Genomic DNA, 8,207 nt, shown 5'->3' on the forward strand with positions numbered 1-8,207 from the left:
ACCTGGGGATGTAGTGTCTGTATGAGGAGAGAGTGGTCACAGTGTCACATACAGCAGAGACCCACAGAGGGGAACACAGAGAGTGATTAGATAAGTAGGATGAGACACAGGATAGGACAGTGACCTGAGGACCTGGGGGTGTAGTGTCTATATGAGGAGAGAGCGGTCACAGTGTCACATACAGCAGAGACCTAGAAAGGGGAACACTGAGAGTGATTTGATAAGTAGGATGAGACACAGGATAGGACAGTGACCTGAGGACCTGGGGGTGTAGTGTCTATATGAGGAGAGAGCGGTCACAGTGTCACATACAGCAGAGACCCAGAGAGGGGAACACAGAGTGATTAGATAAGTAGGATGATACACAGGATAGGACAGTGACCAGAGGACCTGGGGATGTAGTGTCTGTATGAGGAGAGAGAGGTCACAGTGTCACATACAGCAGAGACCCAGAGAGGGGAACACAGAGAGTGATTAGATAAGTAGGATGAGACACAGGATAGGACAGTGACCTGAGGACCTGGGGATGTAGTGTCTGTATGAGGAGAGAGCACTCACAGTGTCACATACAGCAGATACCCAGAGAGGGGAACACTGAGGGAGTGATTAGATAAGTAGGATGAGACACAGGATTGGACAGTGACCTGAGGACCTGGGGATGTAGTGTATGTATGAGGAGAGAGCAGTCACAGTGTCACATGCAGCAGAGAGACCCAGAGAGGAGAATACAGAGTGATTAGATAAGTAGGATGAGACACAAGATAGGACAGTGACCTGAGGACCTGGGGATGTAGTGTCTATATGAGGAGAGAGCGGTCACAGTGTCACATACAGCAGAGACCCAGAGAGGGGAACACAGAGAGTGATTAGATAAGTAGGATGAGACACAGGATAGGACAGTGACCTGGGGATGTAGTGTCTGTATGAGAAGAAAGCAGTCACAGTGTCACATACAGCAGAGAGACCCAGAGAGGGGAACACTGAGAGTGATTAGATAAGTAGGATGAGACAGAGGATAGGACAGTGACCTGAGGACCTGGGGATGTAGTGTCTGTATGAGGAGAGAGCAGTCACAGTGTCACATACAGAAGAGACCCAGAGAGGGGAACACTGAGAGAGTGATTAGATAAGTAGGATGAGACACAGGATAGGACAGTGCCCTGAGGACCTGGGGATGTAATGTCTGTATGAGGAGAGAGCAGTCACAGTGTCACATACAGCAGAGACCCAGAGAGGGGAACACAGAGAGTGATTAGATAAGTAGGATGAGACCCAGGATAGGACAGTGACCTGAGGACATGGGGATGTAGTGTATGTATGAGGAGAGAGTGGTCACAGTGTCACATACAGCAGAGACCCAGAGAGGGGAACACAGAGAGTGATTAGATAAGTAGGATGAGACACAGGATAGGACAGTGACCTGAGGACCTGGGGATGTAGTGTCTGTATGAGGAGAGAGCGGTCACAGTATCACATACAGCAGAGACCCAGAGAGGAGAACACAGAGAGTGATTAGATAAGTAGGATGAGACACAGGATAGGACAGTGACCTGAGGACCTGGGGATGTAATGTCTGTATGAGGAGAGAGCAGTCACAGTGTCACATACAGCAGAGACCCAGAGAGGGGAACACAGAGAGTGATTAGATAAGTAGGATGAGACACAGGATAGGACAGTGACCTGAGGACCTGGGTATGTAGTGTATGTATGAGAAGAAAGCAGTCACAGTGTCACATACAGCAGAGAGACCCAGAGAGGGGAACACTGAGCGAGTGATTAGATAAGTAGGATGAGACAGAGGATAGGACAGTGACCTGAGGACCTGGGGATGTAGTGTCTGTATGAGGAGAGAGCAGTCACAGTGTCACATACAGAAGAGACCCAGAGAGGGGAACACTGAGAGAGTGATTAGATAAGTAGGATGAGACACAGGATAGGACAGTGCCCTGAGGACCTGGGGATGTAATGTCTGTATGAGGAGAGAGCAGTCACAGTGTCACATACAGCAGAGACCCAGAGAGGGGAACACAGAGAGTGATTAGATAAGTAGGATGAGACCCAGGATAGGACAGTGACCTGAGGACATGGGGATGTAGTGTATGTATGAGGAGAGAGTGGTCACAGTGTCACATACAGCAGAGACCCAGAGAGGGGAACACAGAGAGTGATTAGATAAGTAGGATGAGACACAGGATAGGACAGTGACCTGAGGACCTGGGGATGTAGTGTCTGTATGAGGAGAGAGCGGTCACAGTATCACATACAGCAGAGACCCAGAGAGGAGAACACAGAGAGTGATTAGATAAGTAGGATGAGACACAGGATAGGACAGTGACCTGAGGACCTGGGGATGTAATGTCTGTATGAGGAGAGAGCAGTCACAGTGTCACATACAGCAGAGACCCAGAGAGGGGAACACAGAGAGTGATTAGATAAGTAGGATGAGACACAGGATAGGACAGTGACCTGAGGACCTGGGTATGTAGTGTATGTATGAGGAGAGAGCACTCACAGTGTCACAAACAGCAGAGACCCAGAGAGGGGAACACTGAGCGAGTGATTAGATAAGTAGGATGAGACACAGGATAGGAGAGTGACCAGAGGACCTGGGGATGTAGTGTCTGTATGAGGAGAGAGAGGTCACAGTGTCACATACAGCAGAGACCCAGAGAGGGGAACACAGAGAGTGATTAGATAAGTAGGATGAGTCCCAGGATAGGACAGTGACCTGAGGACCTGGGGATGTAATGTCTGTATGAGGAGAGAGCAGTCACAGTGTCACATACAGCAGAGACCCAGAGAGGGGAACACTGAGAGAGTGATTAGATAAGTAGGATGAGACACAGGATAGGACAGTGACCTGAGGACATGGGGATGTAGTGTCTGTATGAGGAGAGAGAGGTCACAGTGTCACATACAGCAGAGAGACCCAGAGAGGGGAACACTGAGAGAGTGATTAGATAAGTAGGATGAGACCCAGGATAGGACAGTGACCTGAGGACCTTGGGATGTAGTGTCTGTATGAAGAGAGAGCAGTCACAGTGTCACATACAGCAGAGACCCAGAGAGGGGAACACAGAGAGAGTGATAAGATAAGTAGGATGAGACACAGGACAGGACAGTGACCTGAGGACCTGGGGATGTAGTGTCTGTATGAGGAGAGAGTGGTCACAGTGTCACATACAGCAGAGACCCAGAGAGGGGAACACAGAGAGTGATTAGATAAGTAGGATGAGACACAGGATAGGACAGTGACCTGAGGACCTGGGGGTGTAGTGTCTATATGAGGAGAGAGCGGTCACAGTGTCACATACAGCAGAGACCTAGAGAGGGGAACACTGAGAGTGATTAGATAAGTAGGATGAGACACAGGATAGGACAGTGACCTGAGGACCTGGGGGTGTAGTGTCTATATGAGGAGAGAGCGGTCACAGTGTCACATACAGCAGAGACCCAGAGAGGGGAACACAGAGTGATTAGATAAGTAGGATGATACACAGGATAGGACAGTGACCAGAGAACCTGGGGATGTAGTGTCTGTATGAGGAGAGAGAGGTCACAGTGTCACATACAGCAGAGACCCAGAGAGGGGAACACAGAGAGTGATTAGATAAGTAGGATGAGACACAGGATAGGACAGTGACCTGAGGACCTGGGGATGTAGTGTCTGTATGAGGAGAGAGCACTCACAGTGTCACATACAGCAGATACCCAGAGAGGGGAACACTGAGGGAGTGATTAGATAAGTAGGATGAGACACAGGATTGGACAGTGACCTGAGGACCTGGGGATGTAGTGTATGTATGAGGAGAGAGCAGTCACAGTGTCACATGCAGCAGAGAGACCCAGAGAGGAGAATACAGAGTGATTAGATAAGTAGGATAAGACACAAGATAGGACAGTGACCTGAGGACCTGGGGATGTAGTGTCTATATGAGGAGAGAGCGGTCACAGTGTCACATACAGCAGAGACCCAGAGAGGGGAACACAGAGAGTGATTAGATAAGTAGGATGAGACACAGGATAGGACAGTGACCTGAGGACCTGGGGATGTAGTGTCTGTATGAGAAGAGAGCAGTCACAGTGTCACATACAGCAGAGAGACCCAGAGAGGGGAACACTGAGAGTGATTAGATAAGTAGGATGAGACACAGGATAGGACAGTGACCTGAGGACCTGGGGATGTAGTGTCTGTATGAGGAGAGAGCAGTCACAGTGTCACCTACAGAAGAGACCCAGAGAGGGGAACACTGAGAGAGTGATTAGATAAGTAGGATGAGACACAGGATAGGACAGTGCCCTGAGGACCTGGGGATGTAATGTCTGTATGAGGAGAGAGCAGTCACAGTGTCACATACAGCAGAGACCCAGAGAGGGGAACACAGAGAGTGATTAGATAAGTAGGATGAGACACAGGATAGGACAGTGACCTGAGGACCTGGGGATGTAGTGACTGTATGAGGAGAGAGAGGTCACAGTGTCACATACAGCAGAGAGACCCAGAGAGGGGAACACAGAGAGTGATTTGATAAGTAGTATATGACACAGGATAGGACAGTGACCTGAGGACCTGGGGATGTAGTGTCTGTATGAGGAGAGAGCAGTCACAGTGTCACATACAGCAGAGACCCAGAGAGGGGAACACTGAGAGAGTGATTAGATAAGTAGGATGAGACACAGGATAGGACAGTGACCTGAGGACCTGGGGATGTACTGTCTGTATGAGGAGAGAGCAGTCACAGTGTCACATACAGCAGAGACCCAGAGAGGAAAACACAGAGAGTGATTAGATAAGTAGGATGAGACACAGGATAGGACAGTGACCTGAGGACCTGGGGATGTAGTGTCTGTATGAGGAGAGAGCAGTCACAGTGTCACATACAGCAGAGAGAACCAGAGAGGGGAACACAGAGAGTGATTAGATAAGAAGGATGATACACAGGATAGGACAGTGACCTGAGGACCTGGGGATGTAGTGTCTGTATGAGGAGAGAGCAGTCACAGTGTCACATACAGCAGAGAGAACCAGAGAGGGGAACACAGAGAGTGATTAGATAAGTAGGATAAGACACAGGTTAGGACAGTGACCTAAGGACCTGGGGATATAGTGTCTGTATGAGGAGAGAGCAGTCACAGTGTCACATACAGCAGAGAGACCCAGAGAGGGGAACACAGAGAGTGATTAGATAAGTAGGATGAGACCCAGGACAGGACAGTGACCAGAGGACCTGGGGATGTAATGTCTGTATGAGGAGAGAGCAGTCACAGTGTCACATACAGCAGAGACCCAGAGAGGGGAACACAGAGAGAGTGATTAGATAAGTAGGATGAGGTACAGGATAGGACAGTGACCTGAGGACATGGGGATGTAGTGTCTGTATGAGGAGAGAGAGGTCACAGTGTCACATACAGCAGAGAGACCCAGAGAGAGGAACACTGAGAGAGTGATTAGATAAGTAGGATGAGACCCAGGATAGGACAGTGACCTGAGGACCTTGGGATGTAGTGTCTGTATGAAGAGAGAGCAGTCACAGTGTCACATACAGCAGAGACCCAGAGAGGGGAACACAGAGAGAGTGATAAGATAAGTAGGATGAGACACAGGACAGGACAGTGACCTGAGGACCTGGGGATGTAGTGTCTGTATGAGGAGAGAGTGGTCACAGTGTCACATACAGCAGAGACCCACAGAGGGGAACACAGAGAGTGATTAGATAAGTAGGATGAGACACAGGATAGGACAGTGACCTGAGGACCTGGGGGTGTAGTGTCTATATGAGGAGAGAGCGGTCACAGTGTCACATACAGCAGAGACCTAGAAAGGGGAACACTGAGAGTGATTTGATAAGTAGGATGAGACACAGGATAGGACAGTGACCTGAGGACCTGGGGGTGTAGTGTCTATATGAGGAGAGAGCGGTCACAGTGTCACATACAGCAGAGACCCAGAGAGGGGAACACAGAGTGATTAGATAAGTAGGATGATACACAGGATAGGACAGTGACCAGAGGACCTGGGGATGTAGTGTCTGTATGAGGAGAGAGCGGTCACAGTGTCACATACAGCAGAGACCCAGAGAGGGGAACACAGAGAGTGATTAGATAAGTAGGATGAGACACAGGATAGGACACTGACCTGAGGACCTGGGGATGTAGTGTCTGTATGAGGAGAGAGCACTCACAGTGTCACATACAGCAGATACCCAGAGAGGGGAACACTGAGGGAGTGATTAGATAAGTAGGATGAGACACAGGATTGGACAGTGACCTGAGGACCTGGGGATGTAGTGTATGTATGAGGAGAGAGCAGTCACAGTGTCACATGCAGCAGAGAGACCCAGAGAGGAGAATACAGAGTGATTAGATAAGTAGGATGAGACACAAGATAGGACAGTGACCTGAGGACCTGGGGATGTAGTGTCTATATGAGGAGAGAGCGGTCACAGTGTCACATACAGCAGAGACCCAGAGAGGGGAACACAGAGAGTGATTAGATAAGTAGGATGAGACACAGGATAGGACAGTGACCTGAGGACCTGGGGATGTAGTGTCTGTATGAGAAGAGAGCAGTCACAGTGTCACATACAGCAGAGAGACCCAGAGAGGGGAACACTGAGAGTGATTAGATAAGTAGGATGAGACACAGGATAGGACAGTGACCTGAGGACCTGGGGATGTAGTGTCTGTATGAGGAGAGAGCAGTCACAGTGTCACATACAGAAGAGACCCAGAAAGGGGAACACTGAGAGAGTGATTAGATAAGTAGGATGAGACACAGGATAGGACAGTGCCCTGAGGACCTGGGGATGTAATGTCTGTATGAGGAGAGAGCAGTCACAGTGTCACATACAGCAGAGACCCAGAGAGGGGAACACAGAGAGTGATTAGATAAGTAGGATGAGACCCAGGATAGGACAGTGACCTGAGGACCTGGGGATGTAGTGTATGTATGAGGAGAGAGTGGTCACAGTGTCCCATACAGCAGAGACCCAGAGAGGGGAACACAGAGAGTGATTAGATAAGTAGGATGAGACACAGGATAGAACAGTGACCTGAGGACCTGGGGATGTAGTGTCTGTATGAGGAGAGAGCGGTCACAGTATCACATACAGCAGAGACCCAGAGAGGAGAACACAGAGAGTGATTAGATAAGTAGGATGAGACACAGGATAGGACAGTGACCTGAGGACCTGGGGATGTAATGTCTGTATGAGGAGAGAGCAGTCACAGTGTCACATACAACAGAGACCCAGAGAGGGGAACACAGAGAGTGATTAGATAAGTAGGATGAGACACAGGATAGGACAGTGACCTGAGGACCTGGGTATGTAGTGTATGTATGAGGAGAAAGCACTCACAGTGTCACAAACAGCAGAGACCCAGAGAGGGGAACACTGAGCGAGTGATTAGAGAAGTAGGATGAGACACAGGATAGGAGAGTGACCAGAGGACCTGGGGATGTAGTGTCTGTATGAGGAGAGAGAGGTCACAGTGTCACATACAGCAGAGACCCAGAGAGGGGAACACAGAGAGTGATTAGATAAGTAGGATGAGTCCCAGGATAGGACAGTGACCAGAGAACCTGGGGATGTAATGTCTGTATGAGGAGAGAGCAGTCACAGTGTCACATACAGCAGAGACCCAGAGAGGGGAACACTGAGAGAGTGATTAGATAAGTAGGATGAGACACAGGATAGGACAGTGACCTGAGGACATGGGGATGTAGTGTCTGTATGAGGAGAGAGAGGTCACAGTGTCACATACAGCAGAGAGACCCAGAGAGGGGAACACTGAGAGAGTGATTAGATAAGTAGGATGAGACCCAGGATAGGACAGTGACCTGAGGACCTTGGGATGTAGTGTCTGTATGAAGAGAGAGCAGTCACAGTGTCACATACAGCAGAGACCCAGAGAGGGGAACACAGAGAGAGTGATAAGATAAGTAGGATGAGACACAGGACAGGACAGTGACCTGAGGACCTGGGGATGTAGTGTCTGTATGAGGAGAGAGTGGTCACAGTGTCACATACAGCAGAGACCCAGAGAGGGGAACACAGAGAGTGATTAGATAAGTAGGATGAGACACAGGATAGGACAGTGACCTGAGGACCTGGGGGTGTAGTGTCTATATGAGGAGAGAGCGGTCACAGTGTCACATACAGCAGAGACCTAGAGAGGGGAACACTGAGAGTGATTAGATAAGTAGG

The sequence above is a fragment of the Taudactylus pleione genome, unplaced genomic scaffold (genome assembly GCF_031769625.1).
Source record: "Taudactylus pleione unplaced genomic scaffold, aTauple2 ptg000461l, whole genome shotgun sequence".
Classification (NCBI taxonomy): Eukaryota; Metazoa; Chordata; class Amphibia; order Anura; family Myobatrachidae; genus Taudactylus; species Taudactylus pleione.